Source organism: Oryx dammah, unplaced genomic scaffold (genome assembly GCF_014754425.2).
Source record: "Oryx dammah isolate SB20612 unplaced genomic scaffold, SCBI_Odam_1.1 HiC_scaffold_28, whole genome shotgun sequence".
Lineage (NCBI taxonomy): Eukaryota > Metazoa > Chordata > Mammalia > Artiodactyla > Bovidae > Oryx > Oryx dammah.
Genome location: NW_024070212.1, coordinates 21,190,428 through 21,209,323, shown reverse-complemented (window position 1 = coordinate 21,209,323; position 18,896 = coordinate 21,190,428). Strand labels below are relative to the sequence as shown.

At 38.1% G+C, this 18,896-nt stretch overlaps 1 pseudogene; it reads left to right on the top strand.

Annotated features, from left to right (window-relative positions):
• The first annotated feature begins 880 nt into the window (after positions 1-880).
• Positions 881-13,694, top strand: LOC120855463 (annotated as a pseudogene).
• Positions 13,695-18,896: the final 5,202 nt, after the last annotated feature.

Here is an 18,896-nt window from a genome sequence, read left to right as displayed (position 1 = left end):
CACCTTCTACTGTGATATTTAAATGCACATGTGGTTAGATTCAGGCTTCCCTGGCAGTTCAGGGTAATCCACCTGCAATGCAGGAGACACAGATTTGATCCCTTGGTCGGGAAGGTCCCCTGGAGGAAGGCATGGCAACCCACTACAGTATTCTTGCCTGGAGAATCCCATGGACAGAGGAGCCTGGCGGGCTACAGCCCATAGGGTCACAAAGAGTTGGACATGACTGAAGCAACTTAGCATGCACGCATGTGGTTAGATTAAGCACACTTGAATATACAGGATAATCTTTATATCTTAAAGTCAGGTGATTAATAAACTTAACGACATCTGCAAATCCCCTTCTGGCATAGACTAGCATATTCTCTCAAATAACAGGTTGCAAAAGATCATGAAAGCTATTTCATACCCAGTAAACTTAAAATTTGGTATTGTGACTTCTTCCCAGGGAAGAAGGAGGTTGAGAAGAAAAGTATTTTGGTTCTAGTTTAATTCATCAACTACTGTTTCTCAATGCCAGTGCTTAAAACTGAATTTCTTTCTTTCCTTCCTTAATTCTAACAAAAGTTTTATAGAGTACATATGGATTAAAGAGAGATAAATCCCTTGCGTAATAGAAATTACAGACTGGTAGGGGAATCAAATAAACTAATAGGTAATAGTGAAGGCATGGCAAGTAAACACAGGAGCAAAAGAGGATAGGGAGTGAAGGGGAATGCATATATCCTAGTCTTAAAGTGTCAAACTACACTATCTAAGAGAGATATCATCTACCCCATGTAATAAAGGATGAGTAAGTGTTAGTTCTCCCAGTGTTTGTCCTAGTATCTTGTTGTCTTTTTATTTAATTTTCATTTCAATTAAGAAAGAACTCAAAGAAATGAAAAATCATTGGGTGGTCCCTGGATTTATCTTTCTAGGATGTTCCAACCATCGTGAATTATAAGTGTTGTTCCTCCCAGCCTTCTTGATCATTTATTTCTTAACTCTTCTGGGAAATAAATTCACATTAACAATGGTCAGAGTCAGTCCTGCCCTCTGCATTCCAATGTATTATTTTCTCAGTACCTTGTGTTTCTTGGACATCTGCTACTCATCTGCCACCGTTTTGGTCATGCTGGGGAACTTCAAGGGGAAGAAGATCACCTTGTATGAGGGCTGTCTTTCCCAGACCTTATTCCTTGTGACCTGTGCTGGTGCTTAGGGTGTCTTGTTGGATACTGTGACTTACAACCACTATGTAACCATTGGCCACCTTCCTCAATATCTGCTCCTCATGAGTCTGAAGGTCTGTGTGTATTTTGTTGATTGGAACTTGACTGTGTGGGCTAGAGGATTCTGTGAAACACACAGTGCTGACCCTCAGTGTGGACTCAACAAGATCATCCACTTTCTCTGTGACGTACTTTTGCTCCTGAAGCTCTCCTGCTCTGACGCCTCTCTCAGTGAGTCTGTGCTCCATGTGGCCAGTGCCACCACTGGCCTGAGCCCCTGCCTATTCATTGCAGTGTCCTACTGCTTATCATCTCTGCCTTCCTTAAGATTCCCTCTGCTCAGGGCAGGAACCAGACCTTCACTGCCTGTGCATCCTACCTCCCTGTGGTAGTCTTTTATGGAATAGCCAACTTTAACTATGATAGACCCAATATAGGCCATATCCTGGACATCCCGGTCTCTGGGCTCTTCTCTGTTGTGATCCCCATGATTAACCCTGTCACCTATAGCCTAAGAAACAAAGAAATCAAGAGTGCCCTGAGGAAGTGGATGGAGAAGGTGGATTCTCTAGTTATATCAGTGAATAGATCAATATTTTTCATTCTGGAAAATCTTTTCTTTTTCTCTTTTTTTATAGTTTTTCACATTTATTTGTATAATTATTTATTAAAATATTATTTTAAATAATTCTTTTTAAACAATTTTAAAATTGTGTGTATTTAAGGCATACAACATGTTGATTTGATACAGATATACATAGTGAAGTGGTTACTGTTGTTGCTGTTTAGTCACTAAAAGTTGATCTCTTTTGCAACCCCATGGACTGTAACCTGCCAGGCTCCTCTGTCCATAAGATTTCCCAGGCAAGAATACTGAAATGAGTTGCCGTTTCCTTCTCCAGGGTATCTTCCCACCCCAGGGATCAAACCTATGTTCTTTACCAATGAGCCACCAGGGAGGCCCAAAGTGATTACTACAATTAACATACCATCTCCTCAAAAAGGGAACATTGTTGTTGGGAATGTAAATTGGTGCAGCCACTATGGAAACACTACAGAAGTTCTTCAAAAAACTAAACATAGACTTGCCATATGATCCAGCCATCCCACTCCTGGGCATATATCTGGATAAAACTGTAATTTAAAAAGATACATGCATGAGACTTCCCTGGTGGTCCAGTGGCTAAGACTCCATGCTCCCAATGCAGGGGACCTGGGTTTGATCCCTGCTCAGGGAACTAGATCCCACATGCCACAACTAAGAGTTGGCATGCTGCAACTAAGACCCAGCACAGCTGAATAAATAAATAAGAAAAAAAAAAGAAACATGTGCCCCTCTGTTCATAGTAGCACAATTCACAACAGCAAAGATATGAAAACAATCTAAATGTTCATCGACAGATAAATGCATTAAAATGTGGTAATATATACAATGGAATACTACTCAGCCATAAAAAAGAATGAAATAACACCATTTGCAACAAAATGGATGAATCTAGAGATTATTAAACTAAGTAAGTCAGAAAGAGAAAGTAAGTCAGAAAGAGAAAGATAAATACCATGTGATATCACATATGAAATCTTAAAAAGAAGACACAAATGAACTTATCTATGAAACAAAGAGACTCACAGACATAGAGAAGTGACTTGTAGTTGCCAAGGCAGAGAGAAGGTGGAAAAGGGGTGGATTGGGAGTTTGGGATTAATAGATGCAAACTAATATCTGTAGGATGGATACACAACAAGGTCCTACTGTAGAGCACAGGGAACTATACTCAATATCCTGTGATTAACCATAATGGACAAGAATATGAAAAAGAATATACATGTATAAATAACTGAACCACTTTGCTATACAGCAGAAATTAATACAATCAACTATACTTCACTAAAACAAAAGAACATATCATCATATAGTTACCATTTCTTTTGCAATAAGAGCCGCTGAAATCTACTCTCTTAGCATATTTTCAATGTTCAATACATTATTATTAAGTATAATCATAATGAAACACATTAGATCTCTAAACTTACTCATCCAAACTACACAACTACAACTTTGCACTCTTTGACCAATATCTCCCCATTTTCCTCACCACACTTCACCCCCAGCTTCTGGTAACCATCATTTCACTCTCCACAAGTTCAACATTTTTAGATTTTACATGTAAGTGAGATAATACCAGTATTTGCCTTTCTGCACCTGGCTTATTTAGCATAATGTCCTCTTGGTTCATCTGTAGTGTCAAAAATGACACAATTTTCTTCTTTGCTTTTTAAGGCTGAATATATCTATTGCCCAGGAACCTGGAATGTTAGGTCCATAAATTGGAAGTGTTCAAATAGGAGATAGCAGAGTAAGCATCGACATTTTAGGAATCAGTGAACTAAAATGGATGGGAACAGATGAATTTAATTCAGATGACCATTATATCTACTACTGTGGGCAAGAATCCCTAAAAGAAATGGAATAGCCCTCATAGTCAACAAGAGAGGCTGAAATGCAGTACTTGGGTACAATCTCAAAAACGAGGGCAAGCAGGGGCTACTCTTTGTTGCAGTGAGCAGGCTTCTCATATGCAGTGGCTTCTTTTGCTGTGGAGTGAGGGCTCTACGTGCATGGGCTCTAGTAGTTGTGGTGCTGAGACTAATGGGCTCTAGCGCGCAGTCTCAGTAGTTGTGACACATTGGCTCAATAGCTCCATGGCATGTGGGATCCTCCCAGAGCAGGGATTGAACTCATGTCCCCCAACCAGCAGGCAGACTCTCACCCACTAGACCACCAGGGAAGCCCTCTTTGCCTATTTCTTAGTTTTTTTTTTTTTCCCTCACTAACGAGTTCTATGAGTTCCTTATATATTTGGATATGAGCTTCCTAGTCATACGTATGATTTGAAAATACTTTCTCTTATTCTGTAAATTTGTCTCTTCTGTTTGTTTTCTTTGTTGTGCAGAAATGTATTTAGCTTAATGCAATTCCGTTTGTCTATTTTATTTTTGTTGCTTGTGCTTTTGGGATCATATCTGAAAATCATTGCCCAGACCAATGTCAAAAACTTTTGCCCAGTTTTCTTCTTGTAGTTATACAGTTTCAAGTTTGACATTTAAGCTTTTAATCCTTTTTAGTTGATTTTTATATATGGAGTGAGGTAAGTGTCCAATTTCATTGTTCTGTATGTGGATAGTTAGTTTTCCTAATACCATTTATAGAAGATACTGTTCTTCTCTGTTTTGTGTTTTGGTACCTTTCTCAAAGATCAGTTCAGTTGCTCAGTCATGTCCGACTCCTTGTGACCCCATGAACCACAGCACGCCAGGCCTCCCTGTTCATCACCAACTGCCTGAGTCCACTGCACTCAATATGCCAGCAAATTTGGAAAACTCAGCAGTGGCCACAGGACTAGAAAAGGTCAGTTTTCATTCTAACCCCCAAAAAAGGAAATGCCAAAGAATGTTCAAACTACTGCACAATTGCACTCATCTCACATGCTAGAAAAGTAATGCTCAAAATTTTCCAAGCCAGCTTCAACAGTATGTGAACCATGAACTTCCAGATGTTTAAGCTGGATTTAGAAAAGGCAGAGGAACTAGATATTAAATTGCCAACATCCGTTGGATCATAGAAAAAGCAGGAGAGTTCCAGGAAAACATCTACTTCTGCTTTATTGACTATGCCAAAGCCTTTGACTGTGAGGATCATGACAAACTGGAACATTCTTAAAGAAATGGGAATACCACACTACCTTACATGCCTCCTGAGAAATCTGAATGCAGATCAAGAAGCAACGATTAGAACCAGACATGGACCAATGGACTGGTTCCAAATTGGGAAAGAGTACACCAAGGCTGTATATTGTCACCCTGCTTATTTAACTTACATGCAGAGTATATCATGTGAAATTTGGGGCTGAATGAAGCACAAGTTAGAATCAAGATTGCTGGGAGAAATATCAATAACCTCAGGTATGCAGATAAGGAAATCAGTCCTGAATATTCATTGGAAGGACTGATGCTGAAGCTCCAATACTTCAGCCATCTGATGCAAAGAACTGACACACTGGAAAAGACCCTGATGCTGGGAAAGACTGAAGGCAGAAGGAGAAGGGGACGACAGAGGATGAGATGGTTGAATGGCATCACTGACTCAATGGACGTGAGTTTGAGCAGGTTCCGGGAGTTGGTGGTGGACAGGGAAGCCTGGCGTGCTGCAGTCCATGGGGTTGCAGAGAGTTGGACACAAGCGAGTGACTGAACGAACTGAACTGAATGTGATCCCTTCAGCCTCTTCTTTTTGCTCAGCATTGCTTTGGCTATTTGTTGCCTTTAGTAGTTTCATACAAATTTTATAATTATTTGCTCTATTTCTGTGAAAAATGCTAGTAGTATTTTGGTAGTGATTGTAATTAATCTGTGGATAACTTTGCATAATATGGATACTTTAGCAATATTAGTTTTTCTAATCCATAAACATAAATATATTTCCATTCATTTGTGCCTTCAATTTTTTCATCAATGTTTTATAGTTTTAATGTGCTGGTCTTTCACCTCTTTGGTAAAATTTATCCTAGGTATGTTTGATGCTATTGTAAGTAGAATTGTTTCTTAAAGTCTTTTTCATTATATTTGTTATTAGCATATAGATATGAAACTAACTTTTATAGGCTGATTCTGTACACTGAATCTTTACTAAATTATTTATTATTTCTGTTTTTGGTGAAGTCTTTAGCATTTTATATGTATAATATTATGTTATCTGCAAACAGTAACAATTTTACTCCCTCCTTTCCAATTTGGATGTCTTTTCTTTCTTTTTCTTGCCTAACTGATCTAGTTATGACTTTTAGTATTATAGTGAATAGAAGTGATAAGAGTTGTCATCCTTGTCTTGTTACTGACCTTAAGAAGAAAAGCTTTCAGCTTTTCACTGTTGAATATGTTAGCTGTGGGCTTATCAATATAGCTTTTATTATGTTGGGGTACATTCCTTCCATATCTAATTTGTTAAGACTTTTTATCACGAAAGTGTGCTGAATTTTGTCAAATGCTTTTCCTACATCCATTGAGATGATCGTATAATTTTTGTTCTTCATTCTATAATGTGATATATCACATTTAATGATTTGCATATATTAAACCATCACTGCATCCAAGAATGAATCCAACTTGCTCATGGGGTATGATCCTTTCCACTATGCTATTAAATTTGGCTTGCTAGTAGTTTTTTGAGGGATTTTGTGTCTATGCTCAGAAGGATCAGTTCAGTTCAGTTGCTCAGTTGTGTCCGACTCTTTGCGACCCCATGAATCACAGCACGCCAGGCCTCCCTGTCCATCACCAACTCCTGGAGTTCACTCAGACTTGCATTTATCAAGTCAGTGATGCCTTCCAGCCATCTCATCCTCTGTCGTCCCCTTCTCCTGCCCCCAATCCCTCCCAGCATCAAAGTCTTTTCCAATGAGTCAACTCTTCGCATGAGGTGGCCAAAGTACTGGAGTTTCAGCTTTAGCATCATTCCTTCCAAAGAAATCTCAGGGTTGATCTCCTTCAGAATGGACTGGTTGGATCTCTTTGCAGTCCAAGGGACTCTCAAGAGTCTTCTCCAACACCACAGTTCAAAAGCATCAATTCTTTGGTGTTCAGAAGGATATTGACCTGTAATTTTCTTGCAATATCTTTGTCTAGCTCTGGTATCAGGGTAATGTTTGCCTTGTAAAAATGAGTTTGGAAGTGCTCCCTCCTCTTCAATTTTTTGGAAGAATTGAGAATTGGTACTGATTCTTCCTTAATCTAGGAAGATCTTTTTAAATTTAGAGACTTAACTCTTCACTCTGTCTAATGTTTATATTCTAATTTTGATGAGGTAAAATACTGCAAGATTTTTAAACATATAGCTTTCTCCCCTTCTGTGCCCTACAGAGCTGTTTGATGGCTCTGCATTTTTCTCCTTAGAAGCCACATCAACAGTGTCATCAGCAGGTCATGGCAATGGCAGAACTAGAAACCAGGGGACATGAAGACATAAGGATGCTGGTGAGAAAGAAGGGAAGCACTATGTCTAAGTGAGCAGACTAACTAGGATGATTTCATGCCAAGAGAGCAGATACACTGTTAGTACTATAGTTCCAAATACATGTTCAATTGAGCATGCAACATGAAGAATCTAGTTCTAAGATCCAAGGCCATGGCTACCAGAACAAGTGGACAAAATTCCTTTGTACTTTATAGAATCCCAACCTGAACTGATCTGAACTGAACCTGAATAAACCTACAATCATGCATCTCTTTTCTTTCCCTAAAGGAAAGGAGGAGAAGGCAGTCTTTCAGGCTTTAACTTTCACTCGCATCCTAACAAAAAAATCTGTCACTAAAATTCACCCACAAATGTCCCAAAAGAGATAAGAAGCTGGTCTTATTGCATGCTGAGAAAAGATATTGTCATGACTTTAATGCATACACAAGAGAATTAATTGCTCTTCATTCTACAGTTTCTATTCAGGCTTTTGCCTTGCATCTGCACTCTGAGGAGTCCCAGAACAGCTGCTTAGAGAAAGATTACATGGTACTCCCAAAAGGTCAGTCCACAGGTACTTATAAATGTCCATGCTAGAAAAATGCGTTCCTAAAGAGACCATAGAAGGATTTTCAACTCTTGTAATAGACAGTGAACATGTTCAAGGTAGCTCCTAGAATGGAAGCCCTCCTCATGATGCATGGCAGTCAACAGCCTGTTTTACAGAGACTGTCTTCCCAGCCCAGGAACTAGAAAGAGAGCACCAAGCCCTTTCTAAAACTTCGGCAAGAGTCAGTGGTAAGTTGTTCATTTACCATCACAATTGAGAAAAATGCTGCCAAGTGTCAGGATATATATACTTCTTAAAAGCATATTATAAAATATTAAACACATATTTTCAATACCAGTTTCATGACATCTGTGTAATGACATAAATTTAGTATCATTTTTGTGTGTCTATGTCTATAGTGGTAATAATAAAACCAGAGTTGAAATGACCATAGTGATCATTTATTTGAAAGCCTGAGGGGTTCTTTAATTCCTTAAGTAAGATAATATGAAGGAGAAATTTGTTCATGGTAAATAATATATAATGCGTAGTATTACTCCTATTCTAATTTTGAGAAGATAGAAATAATTTTCAGGGGGAAAGCATATCTCCTAGGCTATGCCATAGTATGACATTAAAGGCACAGAAAATATTTGTTTAAATAAAATGTACTTAAATTTGCATAAAACATATTTGGAACTCCTTTTGTTCACTACCTTGGGGATTTTCATCTTTACGTTGCAGCACACTGACGTTTGGGAGATGTGTTGCAAGCAACATATCTTTATTAACTATAAGAAAGTCTTGTACTTTGTGAATCATTTGCTTCTCCTATAGTCCCTTTCTTTTTAGAAATCTCATAGATTCAGGGTGATTCCTAGATATTTTCATTCTCACTCATTTGCCATTGAGATGATTTATAGGTTGGGAAAGAATGAAGCAGAGTTGCTTCATTGTTGGGAACTGAGCCATTGGTCTCCACTGGAACCACTTCTCTTATGGGAAAGGAGAACACTAAGGCCACCACAGTCCAAGAGGCCATGGCACCACATTTATGTCCCCAAATAATGTTTGTTTTCTCAGGTCAGAGAGCTGTTTGCACCAGAACCACTAGGACAGAAATGTCCTCCTGATTCGGCTGAAATGTCCCATCACCTCTTCCTTCTCTCTGGGCCTGACTGTAGTGCTGGATTTTGTGGTTTTCTTTTTCCACTGACTTCAGCCTAAGTTGTTTGTGAGTGGTCTTTGTACCCCAAGCTTGGTTCCCCCGTTCACCTTCAGTAGGCAGAGGGATCAGATGCCACTGGGAGTATTAAGCCTGGGTCAGTGACCTGAGGCTCCCTCTCTTGGAGAGGTCATCAGTGGAGGCCAGCCCTTCTCCTCTCTGACAATCATATTCATGAGAAGGAACTCAGGTTTTTAACAATGGCTCTGTGCCACGGGATAGGCTGGTGGACAGGTACAATTTCCTGTCAAATTTCTATAGAGCCACACTCTTCTAAAACCTAAGACTAAATGCACTGGTTAAGAAATGACCATCTAGATCACTTTTGAGGCAGAGATATATGTTGAGAAATCCTTGCCAGATAAAATACCTCCTATTCTCATGCTGGGGCTGTTCAGGGATGGGGATAATGGTAGAAAAGTAAAAAAGCCAGTCACTCAACTCTTTCTGTAAGGGTAAATCCAAGAAATTGGTTTGGCCAATGTTATCAGTAACCTTTTTGTTTTTGTGGGGGTTTTTATCTGTGTGCTGAATTGTCAGGAAATTTAAAAGGTGTGGATATTTTTCCTATTTGGCTCTCTCTCTCTTTTTTTTTTTCTTTCCATAGAATGCTCTAGCAGTATGAACTTTTGATTACGGCTTTCACAGGCAGATGGATGGGATTAAATTCCAAATTATGATAATAGTAGCTATGTAACCTTAAGCATCAGTTTCCTCCTTTATAAATCCTAATAAAATAAATAAGCTTGTTGTGATAAATACATGAGATTATATATACTAAGCATCCTACCCAGTACCTGGTACAACATAAGTACATTATAAACAGTAGCTAGGCTTTTGTTATTGACAATTATAAGACTTTGGATAAAACTATGCAGGGATGGAAAGGAAGTTGGGATTATCTGTACTCTGGCTTCTTTTATATGGTCAATCATATATGCATATAAACAAAGGACTAGAAAAACCCACACAAAACTGTTAACAGTAGTGCTGGGCAGATAAAGGTGTAAGGTGAAGATATTCCACTTTCATTTGATATGTCTTTGACTCAGGGAAATTTTTAGCATATGTTTTTAAAATTTAAAATCCAATAAAATTTTAAATTTAAACAGATAATGAGGAGACCTGCCTGTACAAGTCTTTGTAACTTCCTGTGGTTCTATAAGTATTGCAAAATAGAGTTTTCTAAAATGTAAAAGCTAAATGTTAAGTAAAATATGGGATCTATTTATCTACCTCTGACATAACATTAGGCTAGGAAGGCTCTCAGTCATGTGAATGTTACCATCCCAAAGGATGTTCATAAATGTGAAATACGGATTTTCCAGGTAAAAGATAGGCAAAAAGGAAAGAGTACTTAATATCTTAAGTATGACCCAGTCATAGGAATATGAAATTTTCAAGGTTCAAATAATGCCATATTTTCAGATGTGTAATGACATTGGTAGAACAATGGAGTCGGAGGGCTGAAAGGAATGTTGTAAATGATCTTTACTTAAGGCTTGAATCAATCATCTTTGCAGGAGATGTAGCAATCTAGCCTTTCCTTGAACAGCTACCATGATGGGATCTCATTGCTCTTTATATATGATAAAATGCTTGCTTATCTAGGCAGAGTTAAGTTAGAGAAACAAGAAGTTGCAAGGCTAAAGAAGACAAAGGAAGAGCAGATATCAAACAGGCCAATTAAATACAAGAGTGAGATTTCACTTCAACATGTGTTTGTCAAAGTGGCCAAGTGGACTATCAAGAAATATTTGAAATGAAGCAGGCAAACAGGGTGTGAACCAGTATCTCATCCTTGATCCATTAGTAGGGGAAGGAATACCACTCAGTGGTAACACTGAGGCTCTGAATTCAGACCACCAGGATAACATTTTGAAGGTTTGAGCTTCTGGAGCTATTAACAGTACTTTCAATTTCATGGAGTAATTCATGAAGAGTGCCTGGCACATAGGACATGATTAAAAATTAAATGAGAGGCATAGTGATGGTATTTACAGTGTAGACAAAAGGAGAAGAAAACACAGTATTCACTTTGAGGCAGCCTTGACTGACAATCAAAATTTAGTAGGAAGGATTTCAAAGCTGAACAGGTAAGAACAAGGTCATGTTTCCATCATTACCATAGGCTGAGATGAGAGGGAACTTCATTCATCTACCTGATGGAAATACACGTGATTTATATGCACATAAAATTTGAGAAGCATTTCCCTATTTGATGACTTCTGAATATTTCATCTGGTTTCCTAAATGCCTATACAATAAGGAAGGGTGCAAAAAGAAACCTGGGGCAAAGCAAAAATAGTTTATATTCCGTAGCAATAAATTAACTTTGACATAGACACCCCAGATCTTCTGGGTTTTCTTTTAGAAAAATTATCCTGAGTATATTTACTAATCATTGTGTGACTGTGTGTGTGTATTTTAAGTAGGTGGACAATTTACTAGGCCACATGAAAATGGTATTTAAATTTTTAATCATTGCTTTGTATTACTAGAAATATGAAGAGATGTTTTCCTTATGTGCTCTAAGGATTTTCACAATTACACCAATTACCCTTGTTTATATTATGTCCATTTTGGTTCCTAAATAAACCCCTAAGGTTAGTCAACAAAACACTTCATGAGTGTTAGCTATTATTATCTAATGTGTGTCTCTACTCGTTTGTTTGGGAAAACAATTAAATTCAGGTATGTAAAAGTATTACTTCTTTTCAAAGTACTTCACTGAGTTTTATTTTTTCATTGGGTGTGTTATACTGAACTTATTTTATACTGAACTTATTTTAATCTTTAAAGAAAAACACACCTGTTTTAAACTAAATTCAGTAAAATTTCTTTCAAGATACACATTTTTGTATATAGAACCAGCATTAAAAACCTCTTCCTCAACCTATTTATACTATAAAACCTATCCTTAATGAAGAGTAGAAAGTTATTACCATAAAGCAGAGAGTTTGAGACTATCTGTTTGTGTGCAATAGCATGGAAACTCCAAGAGGCAAGGATTCAGGGGGTTCACATAAACTCTAGGTGGAAGTGGTGCCTATTCATGGTGGATTTCGATGTTGATAAAGATTCACCATTGTTACCTTATACAATGTGAGCATCAGGAGTCTGGAAAATGAAATAAATATCACTCTGACCCATACTCCTAGCTCACAAAAAAATTAGACGAGCCTGTCAGACCAAAACAAAACAAAAAATCTCACCATGGTTCTGATTCCACTACATTTATATATCTTGCCCCATTAATATACTTCTCAGGGATGGACTTCAAATAATTGTAAAATATTTAAAACAAGCAGTGTGTACAACTTCAGAAACCAAATTTCTAAAAATCACTAAACAGTTAAAATTCACTTTTGTAATTTAGCTATATACAAATGATGCATTACTTTCTCTGTGGGATCTCCTTCCATGAAAGATTTCATTTCTTTCTATGAATAAACCTAGATATTTACCTATAAAAGAGGTTGTTTATCTACCTTTTTGATATCATGACTTAAGAGAAAATCCTCATTACTGATTTTTAATGAAGTGAAATCTATCTATGCAGGTGATAGAGAAATAATAGAATGTACATATCACACAAGAATTTTCTTAAAGAAAATGCAGATTGTCAGCCCAACTCTAACATTGCTTTGCTGTGAAAAGATGCCTACAGCCAACCTGGAGAGAGTGTTGAGTATCAGTAAACCTTCTTGGATACATCTTCCATCATACTGTGAATTTGGGGAGATCGCAGTAGAGTCCCACCCTAGCCTTCTTCTCTTACTTTGTCTATTCTCCTTGGTTGATGTCATGTATACCTATGGATTCAAAAGCTACCTTCAAGACAAGACTCCCAAATCCATTTCTAAACAGATTTAGCCTGTCTCCTGAGGCTAAATCCTTTATTTTCAACTGCCTATTGGGCACTTCCACATGGATATCCCACAAGTACCTAACACTCAACATTACTCTACTTATCTAATCTACTGTCTCACCTCCCCATGCCTAGTGCACCTCATTTATTTCCTATTTTAATGAGTAATCTCAGCCTGCCCAAACTGATTCGAATCCTTACCATCCATCAACTTCAAAGTGCTCCAAGTATGTCCCCTTCCCTGTGATTAACTGCTTCATGGATCTTCTCCAACCTCCAAAACTACATCTTCAGTTACGGTTTCATTCTGATACAGTTTTAGTTTTCAGACTTCTCTCTTGGACCACCAAAGGTGTTTTAACTGAGGGCGCATGAACAATGAAGGACTCGGGATAGGTTTCACAATTATATGACCCCACTGGAATTACATGGCAGGTTCTGTGCATGGGCATACATGCATTTTCTGGATCTAGAGACTTTCATCAGTTTCTAAAACCTAGGCTATGACCTTCCAGATGTCTCCTGCTTCCAGTCTGCCCTCACCTAAAACATGGTCTGTGGGCCATTGCTGATACTCTGTAACCAATCCTATCTATTCTCACACCAAAGCCTTGGAAGCCTTGATGTCTGGACTCCTTGAGGCCCATGAGGGAAGACAGGATATTTTCTGAGACCCTCATTGAAGGACCATTCATTTTTTGTTTTTTTCCCAAGAAGCTGTCTCAGAGGTGGGTCTGATACGGCCTCCACAAGCCAGTCCTAGTGCCAAAAGCAGCTGCTTCCCCAACACCTCCTCTGAGGTAGCTAATGAGGTTGTCCTTTAAGTATAAAATCACTAGATTTCTTAGAACTAATGATGGAGTTTGGTAGTAACCAGTCAGGGCTGACTTACCAGGTATCTGCAACTAGCAGGAACCTCCAGGGGTTGGGGAGGTGGCTGCCGGTGAGGCGGCTGCCAGCAAAGCTCAGAATCCTGCAGTTTTCCTTCTTCTGGGATGCTCTCAGGGAAGTTCACTGGGGTCCCCAAGACCTCTGGATCCTTACTCCTATAAACAGGAAGACAGCAGAGGTCCCATAAGTTTGTTTGCCCTTTGCTGAACAGACCCATGCTGTCTGTTTTACTTGAGATTTCTGCCATCAATATTGCCTGGGATGCAAACCTGTATATGGGACATTGTTCTTGTACACGGCACCTCCCTCAATCTCACATAAAAACACACACACACACACATACACACACACATTGTGAGCATTATTTTTCATCAATGGTCCAAAACCCATGGGACTAACAACCAGGTTCACTCCAAATTAATCCCTGTGAATCATAAATCGTTATTCTTGGGTATCCCGGAAGAGGCAAGACTGCAGACAGGGAAACAAATCTGAAGGCAGTTACAATGGTTCAGATAAAAGGTGATAAGTTTCTGAACTGTAACTGTGGTAGAAGGAAAAGTAGAAAGATGAGAAAATGAAAGAAAATATTTAGGCGGTCTTGGTGATTGGTTGTACTTGGGTCTGACCAATATGGTCAGAAATGAAAATGCATGAAAAATGTCTCCTGTTTTTATCTTTTTCTTATTTTATTTTTAAAAAGGGAATTATATTTCACACACAATAAAATGCACAAACCTTAAGGTTCAGTTCAGTTCAGTCGCTCAGTCATGTCCGATTCTTTGTGACCCCATGAATCACAGCACTCCAGGCCTCCCTGTCCATCACCATCTCCCGGAGTTCACTCAGACTGACGTCCATAAGGTTATAGGTTGAGTAATTTTCAGATGGGCTTGGCTTCCCTGGTGGCTCAGAGGTTAAAGCGTCTGCCTGCAACGTGGGAGACCTGGGTTCAATCCCTGGGTCCAATCCCTGGGTCGGGAAGATCCCCTGGAGAAGGAAATGGCAACCCACTCCAATATTCTTGCCTGCAGAATCCCATGGATGGAGGAGCCTGGTGAGCTACTTAGATATATGCATCCATATAATCACTATTCAAGTTAAGATATAGAATATTTCCACCACCTCAGAAAATTTCTTTCTACTCCATTCCTGTCAGTGTTATTCAGAGGTTACTACTATGCTCATTTTATCACCATAGATTAGTTTTGACTATTTGTGAACTTCTTTTAAATGGCTACTATGGTACAAATTAAGTCTTTATTTAAAAAAAATGTTTTAGATTCATTCAGTGTTTATACATGTATCAGTATTTTAAATAACTGGGTAGTATTCCAAAGTATGAATATACCACAGTTTTGTATCCATTCTCCTGTTCATAGGCAGAGTGTTTATATCTAGGTTATATTATTAATATTATCAACAAATTGGCTTAGATCACTATTAACCATGTGAGCACATGCACCTACTTTCCTCACATATGTGCCTAGGAATGGTGTTTCTGGGTCATAGAGTAACTGGATGTTTGACTTTATTCAGTTCAGTTCACCCAGTCGTGTCCAACTCTGCAACCCTATGGAGTGCAGCATGCCAGGCTTCCCTGTCCATCACCAACTCCCGGAGCTTGCTCAAGCTCATGTCCATCAAGTCAGTGATGCCATCCAATCACCTCATCCTCTTGTCCCCTTCTCCTGCCTTCAATCTTTCCCAGCATCAGGGTCTTTTACAATGAGTCAGTTCTTTGAATCAGGTGGCCAAAGTATTGGACCTTCAGCATCAGTCCTTCCAATGAATATTCAGGACTGATTTCCTTTCTATTGTTTTCCTCTATTTCTTTGACTTTATTAGAAACTTCCAAATAGTTTTCAAAAGCAGTTATACAGACTTCTGAATTCAACTCAGAGATTTAGAGAGCTGGAGTGTTGCTTCCAGTAGTGTAACAACAACAGTAAAGCTGGACATAATGCAGATTAATGACTTTTCTTGAAGGCTTTAGGGAATAGAAGTTGCAGGGCAAACAACTAAACAGAAAACTGGGGAGGCATATTCTCTTGCAGGGAGAAACAGGAACCAAACTTTTTTTTTTAATCTGGAGCAGAATCCATCAGATGCCATGCAAGTTGATAAGACTCAATTTCTTTGTGAATTTAATGAATTACAAAACACTAAATGGGGGCCTAGTGACTCAATGGCAAAGAATCTACACGCAATGCAGGGGACTCAGGTTCAATCCCTGGGTTGGGAAGAACCCCCAGAGAAGGAAATGGCAACCCACTCCAGTATTCTTGCCTGGGAAATACCTTGGATAGAGGAGCCTGGCAGGCTACAGTCCATGGGGTCACAGAAGAGTCGGACACGACTTAGCCACTAAAGGACAAACAGTGGGCCCGCATGAGAGTGTGAAGTCCTTAGGTACCATAGAGGGGATTTGCACCCTCTTGCCTTCCTCCCCGAGCTCCACCAAATGCTCACAGCGAAGAGCAAGAGGCATTGAGAAAGCTTCCCTAAATGGGGCTGTCTGGAGGAAGAAGTTGCAGGGAACAGCAGTGAATGCAGAAACTGCTTCCAAAACCATTTATCATATTTTTTCCTACAGAAGTAAAACTGTAATGTGCAGGCAAAAGCGAACAAAAAAAAACTGTCACCTTAGGACATTGTGGAAAACCATTGTAGCTGGGACGGGACAGGGACAAAAATTCCACTACTCAGGGAGAGGCAGGAATATGTGCAAGGGCCAACACTACAGCTGGTAGAGGGGCAGGATCACTTGGGAAGGCCGTACCCCAAGACCCAGGTTCACAGTACCTCAGATTAAGGCGTAAGTGTAACATCAGAGGAAACCTCCCCACTCCCCCACCTCCCACCCCACTCCAGTTCCCCACCCTCCACCCTCCAACAAACAATGAGTGAAATGGACAGTGGAATACAATTGCTACAGTGGAATCAAGAAAAAGATTATCTCTGGGGGTAGTAGTATGAAAGGAAGACACACAGCAGGTAGGGAGAATAACAACTGAGAAAAATAAAACCTCTGGCAAAGTGGCTTAACCCTAAGTACAGGAAATCAGTGGAGAAATTTGAAGCCTGTAGTGCACTGAAGGTAACCATAGCAACAGCAAATTCCAAAGTCAGGCCAACTCCTCAATAGATTAACCCCTATCTCCCACACTAAAGATCTAGCACAAGGGAAGGCTCATCTCCAAGCCTCATCTCCCCCAAATTTACCTCTGTCTCTACTGTCTTAATTGTTCAGTTTCATACCAAAAAGTTATGAGGTATATTAAAAGGTAAAAAAATTCTAAAGAGATAAAACAAACATCAGAATCAGACTCAGATATGACAGAAATGTTAAAACCAGACAAGGAATTTAAAATAACAATGATTAATAGATTAAGGCATTCAATGAAAAATGAAAACAAAATGCAAAATCAGGATAATATAATCAAAGAGATAGAAACAATAGGAAAAGATCAAATAGAAATGCTAGAAATAAACATAGTGACAAAGAGAAAGAATGACCTTTATGGGATGATCAGCTGAAAAATCCGTGAACTTGAAAATATGTTAAAGAATTTACTCAAACCAAAAGATAAAGAGAAATAAAAGTAAGTCACCCCTTCCCATATTCAGAGTATCTAAGAGCTATCTTACAGTACCAAACATAAACATAATTGGAATCTCCGAAGTGAGATTATTAAAAACACACACACAGACACATCTCAATAGATGTAGAAAAAATTCAACAAAATTTAACATTCATTTATAACAAAACTCTCAATAAAGTAAGTATAGATGGAACTTCCTTAACTGTTAAGGACATCTTAAAAAAAAAAAAAACACCCACCCTTAACATCATATTTAATGGTAAAATGCTACAAGCTTTCCCCACAAGTTCAGGAACAGACAAGGATGTCCTTTCTAACCCCTCCTAACTCACATTGTTTTAAGTTGAATTTACCTGATGTTGATACATCTTAAGTTATTGGCTATGTAGATATACTTTTTTGTGAAGTGTGTATTCATGGCTCCTGATTTTCAATTGGGTTGTTCATTTGTTTTTTGTGGTTTTGTTATTGATTTATAGGCGTTTAAAATATATTTTGAATGTTATTGCTTTGTGAGATAAATATATTTTCCCAGTCTTTATACTGCTCTTTAACCTTTAATAGTGCTTTTTGAAGAGCAAAAGTTCTTAATTTTGATAAAAAGTAGGATTATCAATTTTGTTCAAGTTGAAAATTAAGATTATTCATTTTTCATACTTATATTCAGTTGCTCCAGCTCCTTTTATTGAAAAATCTTTCTTTAATATATTGAATGGCTTTGGTAGTTACACTGAAAATCAATTGCCAGAGTATGTTATGGATCCATTTCTGAACTCTGTTATGTTCCACTGATCTGTTTGTCTTTCCTTACAATAATGCCACACTATCTTAATTATTTATAATTATTAATTCTTGAAATATGAAAGGGTAAGTTCTCCAACTTTATTTTTATCCTCCAAGATATCTTGAGTATTCTAGAGCCATTAAATTTCCATATAAATGTTAGAATCAGTTTGTAAATTCCTCAAAAAGGACTACTGAAATTTTTATTTGGGTTGTATTGAAACTATAATATGATATTTATCTCTAATTTCCCTAAGCAATATTTTGTGCTTTACAATGAAGAGATCTTGCAAATTTTTTGCTTAACTTATTATTATACTTGTTGATAATTAGAGCTATTGCAAATAGTATTGTTTTAAATTATATTTCCAGGGTTTATTGATTATAGAAATATAATTAATCTTTGTATATTGACTTTGCTTCCTGAGATTTTCTTAAATATTACTTCATTAATTCCTTTTGATTTTCTACATACACAATCATGACATCTGTAAATAAAGGCAGGTTGACATCTTTCTTTCAAACTTTTATGCCTTTTACTATTCTTGCCTTATTGCATTAGTTAGGACTTCTAGTACAATTTTGAATTGAAACTCTGAGAATGACCATTATTGTTTAATGTGTTACACAGAATGTGTCACTATTAAGTATAATACAAGCTATATATTTTATCAGGTTGAGGAAGTTCCATTTATTCTCAGTTTGTTATATGTTTATTTTTTATTATGAGTGGGTATTAAACTTTGT